This window comes from Aulonocara stuartgranti (genome assembly GCF_965226115.1).
Source record: "Aulonocara stuartgranti genome assembly, chromosome: 7".
NCBI lineage: Eukaryota > Metazoa > Chordata > Actinopteri > Cichliformes > Cichlidae > Aulonocara > Aulonocara stuartgranti.
The window spans coordinates 62,248,966-62,263,148 of record NC_138945.1 but is presented as its reverse complement, the minus strand read 5'-3'; the positions used below and the strand labels follow the sequence as shown (position 1 = coordinate 62,263,148).

The 14,183-nt window shown below is 40.1% G+C and overlaps 1 protein-coding gene across 6 annotated transcripts in view; it reads left to right on the top strand.

The window, feature by feature from the left end:
* The window catches only part of znf469 (zinc finger protein 469), a 212,887-nt gene that overhangs the window by 49,724 nt on the left and 148,980 nt on the right, over positions 1 to 14,183 (top strand). For 4 of the 6 annotated variants that reach the window (XM_082540330.1, XM_082540329.1, XM_082540327.1 and 1 more), the window contains one exon: positions 1,531 to 1,571. The gene's annotated coding sequence lies outside the window, so the exon portion shown is untranslated. Of the gene's footprint in view, positions 1 to 110; positions 656 to 1,530; positions 1,572 to 14,183 lie in introns of those variants that run through there. The other 2 variants (XM_082540328.1, XM_082540332.1) reach the window with 2 other exon arrangements.

The following is a 14,183-nucleotide window of genomic DNA, read 5'->3' as shown; positions in this document are numbered from 1 at the left end:
CGTGTCTACGGCTACTGACTGTAAAGTAGATTGGCTCAAAGGGGCAAAAGAGATTTACCCCGCTGATGCTTTTATTGCCAGACATCTTCTGAATCTCTATAATTTACACTAGGGCTGCCACGATTTGTCGACTAGTCACGATTACGTCGACTATCAAAATCGTCGACGACTGATTTAATAGTCGACGTGTCGTTTGAAGCTTTGTAAGATCGCAAAAGACGCAGGAATAATAGCAGGATTTAAGAGTGTAATAACGGACTGAAACAGAAGATGGCAGCACAGCATGTACAAGGATGCCAGCTGCCGTTAAACCCCGAAGAAGAAGAAGCAGCTGTGTCCCAGAATTCATAGCGCGGCCCAGCTTAGTTTCCAACAATGGCGGTAGCTAGTTAGTTTTAATATTACTCTTATTATTCTTTCTGGGTCACAAAATAAACGTTTAACATATTTTCAGGCGAGAATGTAGCTGTGTAAACCTCAAATATCTGCTCAGTTTATCAGGACACCACATATTTTCAAAAGCGCTCCGACGTTTTCGGAGACGTCTGTTACCCACTAGCTTGATAGCTAGCCGGGGGCTAGGTCACTAGCGCCGTGAGAACACCGGACTCCCGGCAAATTGTTTTCAAACCCACCGCCGTCTTTCGCGACTCAGGTTAAATATATATGAGTCACTTAGATAAATTAAAAATGTTGTTGTTTGGCTTTTTTTTTTTTGTATTTTATTTGTTCCTGAGTAAATCGGTTTGGCTGAGATTAAAGTTATAGTTTTTACACAGCTGAATAAACGTCAAGCAGACAGCTGATTATCAGAAGTGTGAGATGCTGGAGAATATACTCCGGTGTCCTGTTATATTTTAGATAGCAAGGAGTTTATTAAACTTTACCGAAACAATCTGCAAATTTCAATAAAATTGAATAAACTATCATCTTGTCTTTATTTTTAGTTAGCACCTTAAAAGCTTAAAGCTGTAAGCTAATGATAGTTATATAAGAGCAGATGCTGCTGGTGCAATAAGCTGTAGTTTTACGTCCAGTGGATGATGATCTGATTAGTCAACTAATCGCATAAATAATCGGTGACTAGTCGACTATCAAAATAATCGTTTGTGGCAGCCCTAATTTACACATTGATATTGCACTTGGAAAAAAACATATGAATCTTTGTTGCAAAGTACTTTCTATGCACTTTGCACCTTTTGTCCGCATGCACATGAAACTCTTTTTGAGATAAGAGATATGACATAGTTTGATCTGGGCAGGAAAATGAGCCCAGGAGGACTGAAGCTTTATCACTCTTATTAAAAGGAAAAAAATGATACCACCATCTTGTGTGTAGACCAGTATTCACAGTATTCTTCACAGTAAATCTCAGCTCATTGTGCATGTGTATCAGTAATGGATGAGGTTAATCGCACTTTATAGCTGCTGAACTCACTGCAGAGTTCTGTGAATGGCCCGAGGTTGACCTACTGCAGATGTAGTCGATGTCTACATCTGCATAACATATTTTCTTTTTGTGTTCCCCAGGTTGCAGTTTTGATCTTTGCTGAAGACTCAAGACCACACAGGTAAATGAAATAAAGCAGATATAGGCTTATACTTCTATATTCAACCTCTGTCGTTATCATTTCTTCAATCTCCTCCTGTCCACTAACACAGTGTTTTCATTCAAACCTGTGATTTCAAGCTCTTATTATTTACTTACATACATGCAAGGGGGCTTCACTTTGTTAGCTATGACACATGTTTTGCTTTCAAGAGCTAGCACTGTATATTTATGCATGGATATAAGCTTTTCTTGTCTGTGTGGTGCACAAATGATAAGTGAGCAGTCAGTGGTCTGGTTTTAGTGCAGCTGAATCAGGCCTGTAAACAGAGCAGGGCGTGCTGCAGCAGGCTAATAAAACAGAGACTGTCCCACTTTCTGCCACTTTGATCCACATTGCAGGCCCTGCTGGACTTCAGCTTGCCTCAGTGTCTCAGACGTCTTCACTGACCGCACCTATCCACTTCACCCTCAAAGCTAATTATGGTTATGCTCTATAAACTTTATTCCTGTTTTCTGCAAGACAGAGCAAGACATTAACCAGAATATTATTGATGTTTAATCTACTACTCATGGCTTGTGTGTTTTGATATGTGGCTGTTTGTAAGCATGCATACACAGTGTGACTCAGGGCAGGCATGCTTGCCTAAGCGAGCGTGTATAGTGAAAGGGTCTTGTTTAGAAAAGTGAGTGAGCCCTGGAGGCTTGTCAGTTCCCATGTCTTTGTATTAGAGCAGTTCATAAGGCCTTTCTGCCTTCCTAGAAAACGGGCATGTGTGCAGGCAGGCCAGGTGAGGTGAGGTGCAGGCAGCTGGTACTTCTGGACCTCTCTGTCTTGTAATGAGTCAGATTCTGCAGAATAGGATTAATCAAAATGAGAAGTTGTTTTTGGTTTGGTCTCCACTTTAACTGTGTGCAGTGTGATATCTTCTCAAAGACAAGTTACATCTAGCAGAGAATATCAGGCGCAGCCATGGTTTAATGTAATGATGGGAAGTAGAGAAGGAGAAACGGAGAAAAGAGGAAGAGACAACAGAACAGACAGACAGAGGCTTAAGCACCTACTGATATGGAAGTTGCACTAAATCTGGCATGAAAGTTTTTGGCATTTGGACTGAGCCTGAGGAGAAGGATGTCAGGAGGGAGGGTAGGTGTGGGAGCAAGAGAGATGAGAAAGAGGTGTGGAGACAAGTCTGGGTCTGAGTGGAAACTTGAATGGAGGGGAAACTGGGCTGGAGGCCACTCAGCAGATCCACCTGAACCCTGCCAGAGCAATCAGCTATCAGAAGTTTAGAGAGGGAACCATTTACCCCCCCTAAGTAAATTCACTAGGGGTTTGTAGGGATTTGGCTTGCTTTTTGGGCTCTAATGCAGGGATATTTTGGTAAGTGAAGTCCTCTTGTTTTGAAGAGATGGTTCCAGAGCCTGTCTGCTTTTTAATGGGATCACAGCAGACACTCCAGGAACCACCGCCAGGTGAAGCGGTTCTGCTATCTACTTCCAGCTGTGTAAACACACACACAAACATACACACAGACAGACACACACACGCAAACTCTCCCACCCAGACACAGTCAGAGACATGTCCTGTCAGTTCTAATAAAATGCTTGCTGGCTCCCATAGAGGGAAACGCTCATAATCCCATTTTCTTTCAATGAAAAACAAAGCAGATTCTTTTGCTTTTGAGAAAGTGATTGGCCTTGTTAAAAACAATGAGTTGCTTGAAAGATGCAAACAAATTTAACAAGAGCTAGTGGTGTCTGTTCTCAAGCTGGGAATGTTCAAGGGAGCGTGACATTGTCCTTCCCCTCTCTCTTTTTCTCTCTTTCTTCGATATTTAATGTTATTTAGTGTTTCCTGCAAACGTTAATTTGTTTTCTGGGCTGTTTTCCTTCCCTCTAGGCTTTCAACCTTGTTTGCGGTTGATGAGGTGATATAGAAAACTCACATCTTTCTTGTTTTTTTTTCTTTCTTGAAATAATGGCACCAATGTGTATCCCTGGGAAGTGCATGCATCTGTTTGGGATGTTCGCTCTCTGTGATTGTAGGACTCTGTTTTACTTGGTCAGTATGACCTTTTGCACAGGTTTGTGCAATGAGGGAAGGAGGAAGCAGTGGCCAGGCAGTAGCTTTGCTGTTAAAGGCATTTAGACTTTAGAGCTCCATTGTTTATGTAACTAAGAGAAAGTCAAGACTCCCTTATGGCCCTTTTGAAAAGCAGATGCCGGAGATTTTTGCTGCTACATTTTATGGCTTATTTGCTACCAAGGAGATTCTGAGATATCTTAGGGGAGCACGTCTTTTCTCACATTTCTTCTGTCAGGCAAGAGCTGTGGAAGTTCTGAGACTAAGGAGGGGTTTGAGCTGTTAGTCTGACAATACTTATTTTTAATACTAGTCTGGCAATACTTTATTTTGTTATATTCTTTTAATATCTTATTCTGTCCAACAACTCCACCTTTTGTGAAATGTTTTTACCCTTTATCACCTTCACCTCTAAGATGGTTGATGCATAAAGGCCCTTTCAGCCGATTCAAACCTCCAACCGATTAAACACTAAAACATTCTCCAAACAGATTTTCCAGGACTGATGGTGATTGCTTCAATAAGTCATTTAGTTTCCTATTCAGCCTTGAGGATTTATTTTTCATTAAACAAGGAAAATATTCTTCTTAGTTGAGATAGTTCCATTGGCTAGAACCAATCACCACTCTAATATTAGTGGTACACCTACAAACATACACACACGCACAATCCATCACTGACAGCACTCTTGGTCTCTAAGCTGCCATGTTGATCCTCTGGAGCACAGCAGAAATGGTCATAAGCTCAGAGGAGCCATTGTATTGACAGAACTTTCATAACCACATAGTGTTACATAAGGCCCATGTCACAGATCTTGCACAGTGTGTGAGCATATTTTGTGTGTTATGTGCTCAGCCATGTGTTACATTTTAGCTGGAAGGTGCGATGTTTTAAATTATGACTAATCCACCATGCCTTGGAGCTACAAAAAGAAGGTCTAACTGAAGATGTCTGTCTAACAGAATCCTATGCCAGAAAAGGCAAACTAGTCTGAATAAGACCACAGTTATCCAGTTGTGTGTTTTTCCTGATGTGTGCCTAAAGTGTGACTAACCCTGTGGTGTTAAGGTTTGTTTTCTGCAGCCTGGGTAAGCTTTCATTAATAAGGAGACAGACATTTTTGCATTTGTGGAGAATTAGAATTTATTCCTAAGAGAAACTGGTTTGCACAATGGCATAATCTTTGGAAAACAAAGCAATTTTCTTGAATACCATCACGTCTAAATGCACAAACAATTACAAACGCTCTGCACTGGAGAGGTCACGGGAACACATTTGTCTCCTCAACATGGTCTAAAAGAATTTGATTTAGTTTTCCCTCTAGATGCTGTGTAGAAAACTTCATCGCTATTCAGTGTTGATGAATTCTGACTTCAGTGTTATTGTGGTACCCACAATCCTTTGTCAGGAGTGTGCATTTTGGACTGCAAAAGTCCACGTGTTTGCTGAGAGCCCAGCGTTATTGAAACTCCTGCCTCATCTGTTTGCTCAGCCGGATGACTCAGAGGTCTGCTGGGGTTCAGTCAGCTGCTGCCCCTCTGGATGTGCCACCAAGCTTTCAAACTTTCACTACTGTTGTGGCGTCTGCTCAGTCCACATATGTGAATCACTGTTGAGGTTTGTGTGAATTAAACGGGTTACGTCATACATAGATCACTTTCATCTGTTTTTTCATCTGTTTTATGTATGGCAGCAGAGAGACCTAATGTGCTGCACAGCACATGATATAGCTTAGTGTTAATGTGGTGTTGATACGTATGTGCATATTTATAGACTAGTATTCTGACTTGTAGGGTTTTATGTTGGGCAGGGTACGTATTGGTGTTGAGCCAAATGTTTCTGTAACACTACTGAAAGCTGGCATTTGTCCGATGTTTTCCTTGTATAGTTTGAGTCTGTGCTCCAGATTTATATAAAAAGTTCGAGAGTATTCTGTTGGATCTGCATTCAACATTCAATCAAAGTCAAATATTAAAATAAACAGCTGATGCTGATACGTTACAAAAGTAGTTCAACAAATCAAATGGCTGACAGATACATGATTTGTTAACCAGAATAAATAATTTCTTCAAATCTCTTCAAAGACTCACTGTTAATTCCAAATATTCTGGGAAATGTCAAAGAATACTAATCCATAGTTTTATGAACTTATTAGTTGTGCACTGTATGCATAAGGCACAGGTGTTTCTGTTTAAATATGCAGCACACACAATGTAAGCACATGATTTTAAAAGTGAACAAGTTACGTGTGATTTTTCCCTATTGTCATCCAAAAGTCTGTTTGATCTGACTGCTTACACCTCCTCCGGTGGCATTCGGGACTTCCGCAGTGATCGATTGGCTAAGTGGCCCACTAGCTTAGCATTGTGAGAGGCAGCTGAGTGATATATTGTGTGTGTAAAAGTGAAGGGCGTTAAGTGGAACACAACCCAACAGCAGTAAAGGCCGCAGTATATCTGGCAAGACGTGTCTTTTCTGCAGCATATCCATCCTTAGTCTAAGTTGAAGTATGTGTGTGTTTGCATGAGTGTGCATAGTCCCAATTCCCCAAGCGGGGTCTTACCTTACAGGGTAACCCCATGACCTGATTTATGTTTAGATTTTATTCCTTCTGTTATGCTGGATGCTTTTAACAGGAACTGTAAACCATTAAATCACCCAGTGAAATGCATGTCATATGAGACTTTCATTATAGGTCATACATTGAAAGCTGTACATTATTGGCTATTCAAAGTCCCCATGCTTTGAATGGCTTAAGGAGTGATTCTCAAAGAGAGAACCAAGCATGAACCGATGCATGTGCTTATTTATTTAAGTTTGTTTGTTTTAGAGCACACATATCCAACTATAAGAGTGTGAAAGAGGGAAAAAGTGGTAGCTTAATTTGGAGAAATAATCTGTTGCCTCGGTAATAGAGACTAATGTGGAATTAGGCAAGCATGCATTCATCTGGAATGCTTCAGCAGCAGCAATCAGCATGGAAAACACAATGATATGGAATTTCCCTGTCAAGCTTTCATTCATGTTCTTTTACACTGATTCTAATGTGGAAAAATGTGGAAGGGAAGCTTACTTGGGGAATATGAGGATTTAGACCTGGAAAATTATCTAACTTATCAAATATGAATGTTCTATAATGAGTTCACATTAACCTTAATATCCTCAGCAGTTTTAGGGCATGCTGAATGCTTTCCATTGAAAGTTCACGAAAAGAAACCTTGTTATGGCATTCACTTCCTCTAGTTCAGTGGTTCTCAAAGTAGGATCCAGGTACACCAATGGATTTCTCAGTTCTTGCTTGTAGTTCTTGTGTTCCTTAACCTGCACAGCTGCTGCAGCTTTCTTTAGCATTAAGATATAAAACTGTAGCCAGAGTTCCTGAAACGCAACCATAGCCTCAGTCATGATGGCCTGCTGCTAGCTAAACTGGAAATCAAATCACACATGAACAAAAGTTAAGTACCGGTACTAAGACAACATCAGACTATAAAATTAACACCTTATACTTTAATATGAAGAGCCCCATGAGGCTTTGCTCTTGCTGCTTTTTTTGCTACATTATCTCTGTGACATGAATTGTGGCACAATGATCGTTTCATGTTGAGTTTCCAGTATTGACTAGAGCCAAACTTTTTGTTGGAAAATAAAATTTGATTAATTGACCAGCCCTGTGCTGTGTTGTCAAATGAATATGTGTACAAGATGGGGATTGCCTCTGCTTTCACTTAAACAGCAGTCACTGATCATTTCCTTGGCTAAGTGAGTGAAGGCTGAAGCATTGGGAGAAGAAGAAAAATGAAAGGTCTATTCGTGTTTTTCTAAGAATCAGAGTTCTGGAGGGAACTTGTACACGTCCATTTACCCCTCCTGGACTGACCCTTCTGACTCTGAACTGTACCCCCCTTCATTGGGGCACTTTCACTGGTCAGCCACTATGTGGCCCCATGCTGGAACTTACTGGATGGCTTTATAAATGGACATCTCTTCACCAGCTTTCCATAACTTTCATGATTTTCATATCTGCTTCCTCTTCTTACTACCCATTGCTTCATCACCCTCTTCTCCACCCTCTGCCTCTTTGTGGGAAATACTCATACAGCATTGGGCCATCTATCAAACAGGCCATTAAAAAGAAATACAGAGACAGAGTGCACCTCTAACAGTAAAGCAATGAATCACTTAGTTTCTCATTACCGTGGGTTATTGTCAATAGAACTGTGGAAAAAGAAAATGTTATATGGACAACAGTCCAATGCTGTGAACGAACTCTTTATGCATACATTATTAAAGCAGCTCATAAATGCCTATGTGTTTTATTACTTTATTTTCCTAGGGTGTTTTCAATTTAGTTTGATCAAACTGCAACATGTCTGATTGATATTTGGATGTAGATTATACTTTTAGACAGCAAAAATGGACATGCAGTAAAACATTTAACATGTAAATCATACACCTTGAGCAATAAAAAGACCCATGTACTATAGTAAAAATTACCATTATATTATTTGGTTTTACACAGCTTACATAAAACAGCTACACCACCCAAAAGCCTTTGACAGCTGAGCAGAACTCAGGCACAAGCCATTTATAAATCTATAGTGATGAATCTTTGATTCATAAATTTGGGAAACAGCTTTGCCACAGCTATATTATTATTATTATTATTATTATTATTATTATTATTATTATTATTATTATTATTATTATTATTAGTAGTAGTAGTAGTAGTAGTAGTATTACAGAAGACCAGAGGTTCGAATTCCCTATCTGGCCACCTCTAGAGTTTGCATGTTCTTTCCAGGTACTCCAGTTTTCCCCGAATGGATGTCTGTCTACGACAAATTAGCAACCTGTCCAGTGTGTACCCTGCTTCTCGGCTCATGACAGCTCGAGATGGATAACAGTTTGTTCAATGACCTCTCCACCACGGCTTCAGATGTGTCCACTTTGCAGCCAATCAGAGACCCAGAGTTCCTGATAAATGTATTCATTCTGTTGGTGTCATCAGCTATGCTGCTCTCCCAGGAGACCACAACAAAGGTCACTGCACTTGCACAACAGAGTGATAAAACAGATCTCCAAAACACAAAACACAGCCTGCTCAACTCCATGTGTTCCAATTCAGCCTATTGTTGATGGGGATGCCCAGGTACTTGCATTCCTCCATCATATCAACATACCCTGTCCCAAGAAAGACTTAGTCCATGCAGCTATCCTCAGTGGATATCAACCATCTCACTGCTCTTATTCATATACAGAAGCAGATGATTTTTCCCAGACCACTGCACAAATCATCCAATAAGACAGAGTCATAGCAAATCTCACATACTCTGGACAGACAGACAGACAGATAAAAACAGAATATAAAACACAATAAACAGTAGGCAATCAAAAGAAAAAGGGGCAAACAAAACAAGATCCATTCACAGTGCAAGAGTTGTTACTACTATTGACTAAACTGAAATAAGCTGTTAATAAAAACTAGGTTAAGGAGAAGAAAGTAAATGTAGATGTGCATGTGCATTGAGCTAATAAAGGCTGTATCAAGAGTCTTGATTGTGGTTTGCAGAGAGTTATGCTTAAAACTCAGTGTCTCTCCTGCTTTCTGTGATGCATTGAAGGGCCTTATAGCCTAGGGTACAATAGAGTTCCTCAGTCAGTGGTCCAGGACAATGACAGTAGTCTGTTGGTAAACATGCTCTTCGGCCTCAGGAATACTTTGTGCAGAGGGTTCCTGTTGTTATCCATGATTGAAAGCATTTTATTGAGGGTTCTTTTCTCTGCCACTGATGTAAGGGGCTCCAGCTCCATGCCAACACCAGAGCATGCTCTCTTAACCAGTCAGTCCATCCCTATTCTTAATGCTGCCTCACCAGCAAACCACTGTGTAGAAGAGAACACTGGCAGCTACTGACTGGTAGAACATCGGCAGGCATTTATTGCAGATTTAAATGAACTCAGTCTTCTTGTGAAGTACATCCTGCTCTGTCCCTTCCTATAAAGTACACCTGTATTAGCTGACCGGTCCAGTTTGTTTTTCCCAACATTTCTCCTTCAACAGCAGTGGCTGAATTACCTTAAACACACTAAAGAAATCAAAGAGGTGCACATCACCATGCAGCCTACTGTCTACATGGGAATAGACAGATATAATCATCTACATGCTGCAGACAGCATGTAGATGATTATATCACCTGCTCCCAGTTTTTTGTTGATATGTGGATTCCAGGAGTTCAAGATATTTTTTTTTTAACCTACGGCCTCTGGTGGGCCAAGATTCAGTTCTTTAGCAACCTTATCATAAGTAATATGAAGGCAACTAGTCATTAGCTGTTAAGCTCTGATGGTGTCAACTTCTTTGATACAGGAAACCGACAGGATGTTTTCCTCAATGCCGATATCTCCTCAACGCCAAGTTGTAGAAGGCAAATCTTAAACTTGAAAGCCAGGTCAGAGCTGTTGTAAGATCTAGCTTTTTTCATTTGAGGGAATTAGCCAAAATAAAGCCCATCTTATCGAAACAGCATTTTGAGACAGTAATCCATGCCTTTGTTACTTCTAGGCTGGATTATTGTAACGCACTTTATTTTGGGGTTAGTGATGCGTCCATTAGGCGGCTGCAGGTTGTGCAAAATGCTGCAGCACGTCTTTTAACTGGAACAAAAAAGTTTGAGCACATTACCCCAATTTTAATTTCACTCCACTGGCTACCTGTACATTTTAGGATTGTTTTTAAAATTCTCTTATTTGCTTTTAAATCTCTTAATGCCCCCCCCCCCCCCCCCACCTCTCGGAGCTACTACAACCATATACACCTCCCCGTTCCCTTAGGTCCGCCAATCAGCAGCTCCTTAAGGTACCAAAAACTAAGTATAAATCTAAAGGTGATCGTGCTTTTGCTGTAGTTGCTCCAAAGTTGTGGAATGATCTACCCTTGCATGTTAGGCAGGCCTCTTCTCTCTCTGAATTTAAAAGTCTTCTTAAAACATATTTATTCGCTGAAGCCTTTGGCATTGATTAGAGGGGTTGACTCAATTTGTTTTGACATGTTTCAATTTATTTTAGTTTTTTAGTTATTTATTTTATCTTATCTCATTTTAATTTTCTTTACTTATGCTTTTAGCATGTACAGCACTTTGTGAACTCTGGTTTTATGTTAAAGTGCTTTATAAATAAAGGTGGTATGGTATGGTATGTGACACAGGCATAGACACAGACAGTCTGTGTCTAGCACAATTTCCATACAGCAGGCCAAGACAATTAGAATACTGTTCAAAAGGTGGTAATGTTCTGTAAAATCACCAGTCATAACCTTAAAACCACTAAAATGTTGGATTAGCAGGCATGCTACAGTGGACTGCGTGATGTCACGCAGTCCCTCTGCATCAGCTGATGGTCGAATGCAAACCGTAACAACAATAACAGAGCAGAATTCTACAACGTACTTTCCCATTGTAGTGTAAATTTCAGTGGTTTTTCTGTAATGCAACCGTTCTCTGACTTGTATCCCCATGTGATGTCTGTGTTGTGTGTGTAAGGTCGGGGGGCGGGTTCATTCCACTGCAGGGCAACCTACCACTGCATGTGGTGAATAAAATTTTAACTCGAACTTGAACTTGAACTCAGTGCTCTAAGCCTGTACATCATAATGTTCTAAAATCTTGTGTTCTACATCCTGGTAGCAGGAATGGACAGTTTATATTTCCTCCTTTTAGCTCTTTCCCTCGCTCCAGCTCTGCAGCTCCATCAGCTCCATCAGCTCCATCAGCTCCATAGGTTTAGCAGCATCAGTTGGTGCTGTGTGTAAACAGTGCATTGGCAAAAAGAAAAGGGTGTATAGAGTAAAAAAAGTTATTAGTGATTTACAATATTTGAGTATTGTAAGTGATGAGGACAGGAGTAAAAAACAATAAATCACTGCCAGTTTTATCCCTATCCATTTCCTGCACTAGATCTTGCTTATGACATTGATGTCACTTGAACTGTCATGCCAATATAATAATACGCCAAAAGAGATTTATTTTGAAGCTATTTTCTACCTTCCTTTCACTTTTTACTCATCTCTTCTGCCATGTTGACTGAAATTGAATAGCAATGGAAAACAAACAGTGCTGGTGCGGGTGGGATTCTGTCTTTGGGGATTAAAGTGTTACATTTTTGCTCCAAGTGTCACTACACTGACTGCTTCAGTGCATAATGCCTTTATTTATTTCATTTCATTTTATTTATTTTTAAAGTGACAGTAATTTCTTTATAACCCCATACTGGCTGTAGCTCAGGTGGCAGAGCAGGTCAGCCACTAATCAGAAGGTCGGTGGTTCGATCCCAGGCTGCCTCCTGGCTGCATGCCAAATATCCTTGGGCAAGATACTAACCCCATGTTTGCCTACTGGTGGTGGTCAGAGGGCCTGGTGGTGCCAGTGTCCGGCAGCCTCGCCTCTGTCAGTGCGCCCCAGGGCAGCTGTGGCTACAATGTAGCTTGCCATCGCCAGTGTGTGTGTGAATGGCTGAATGTAGTGTGAAGCGCTTTGGGGTCCTTAGGGACTAGAAAAGCGCTATACAAATGCAGGCCATACTGGACACATATAACTGTTTGCACCCATACTCATCTGTGTCATAACTGAATGCACATGGTTTTAGGATTTGTAGCTTGGACTTCCCAATATAATTATCTCTGATGTTCCTTACAAAAACCTTTCTAAATTTGATTAGAAATAATAGAAAAAGAAACACGGTCCACTGGTGTTTGCTTACATTTCCATGGGTACATTTCTAATTTGGAATTATTTCAGACAAATAGAAGTTTAAACAAACAGGGCTTGAATTGTTGCCACAGCTAACTAACATCATATCAATGATGGTGGGACTAGAAAAGCGCTATACAAATGCAGGCCATTTACCATTTTTACCATATTTTTATACTCAGAATTACAGAAAGTTGAAAAAAACAAAACAAAAGAAAGAATAATTTCTGCAACAAGTGCAATCACATTTAACCATTCCTGACATTTTAACTAGTCTCAGATGCTTATGCTTTACTTGAAACTGGGTGACCTGCAGCACTGCTCCACTTGTGGATCACTGTAGATTATGCTTTTTGCTTCGAGATGTAAACACAAGCCCCAGCCAATCAAATGGAATTTACACAACTGTTCCAGGGCAGTTACTAGCCAATCAGATTGCATGAAAACTGCTGTGATCCTAACTAGTGAAATTGGTTAGCAGTTGGTTAGTGTTGCTATGGCGATAACCCATATGAATGATGAAATGAATGAACTTCCTCAGAATATCATTCAGTCAATATTAGGGATGTTTGTCGCCACGTGTTTGATATCACATCACATGATTTGTGCTTTATGCTTTAGCTGTAAATATTACATAATACTTTTCTGGGTGCCACCACTGGAAGTTGTGTAGCGCTTTGTTTTTGTTCTCACTAATGTTTGGATTCACAGACCTAATGAATGAGGTGCAAGTTTTTTTTACATGATATTTAATTGTATCAAGCTACTAGAAATTGTGGCTACTACCGTGTTTGCCAAGGTTAGAGCAATAAGGATTATGACATTATGTCTGATGTTGTTCTTAATGTAATGACGTCATTACTCAGTGGTCACAAGGGATCTGTCTTCTTGGAATACTAAGGTGGATGTAACACTTTGTAAATAGTGCATCACTGCCCTGTTTCATTGCAGTACTGTTTGGGGAAAGTCCAACTATTGAGCTGATAAGAAGTGGTCAAGGTTCCCTCTAATTTTTGATGTGTCTGAGCGAACACACAAACTCCCTGAGCGGTCCCTTGGACCACTGTGAGCAACAGCAGACGTGTGCACTGTGGTCACGCCAGCATCGAATCCATCCAAGTTACATGGTTTATTAAAATAATCAAATTACAGCATTTACATTTATGATAGACTACTTTTAATTAACTGCTTTAGCCCACTTACAATGAAAATTTAAAAAAATCTTGTTCATGGCCTGTGTAGTATGTTAACACTATTGGAAGCAAAAATAACTTGAACTCCAATTTTGAAAACACAACTTTCTTTTCTTTTTTTTCTTCTTTTTTTTAAATAAAGCTCTGACTTGTATTATGAGTCTGTGGTCTGGGAGAGAGTCCTGTAACTCTCTGTCTGCAAAATACAGTAAATAATGACCAATGTTGGGCAATTAATTATATAGTTACTTCTTCAAAAAAGTAACTGAATTATGCAAGCAGCAAAGTTCTTTGCAGCTGTTTACCTAAAAATGCAGCCAAGGCGTTTTTTTAAATAAACATTTCAAACTATTTACAGAACAATCAGGTGTTCTGCATCAAATCTGATGCCACACCAATTATTTGTGCTACTCCAAAAAAGAATTTCTGTCCACTAAGGAGAACAACAGCCTGATACCTGCAGGCCTGACAACAGGAGATGTATCACTGCTGTAACACCTGTAACATTCAGCAGTCGCCTCATTGTTCTGACACACACAACAAAACTATTGACTACACTACACACTAACTACACAAGATTTGCGCTAAACGTCGCAAATCTCTCACATCTC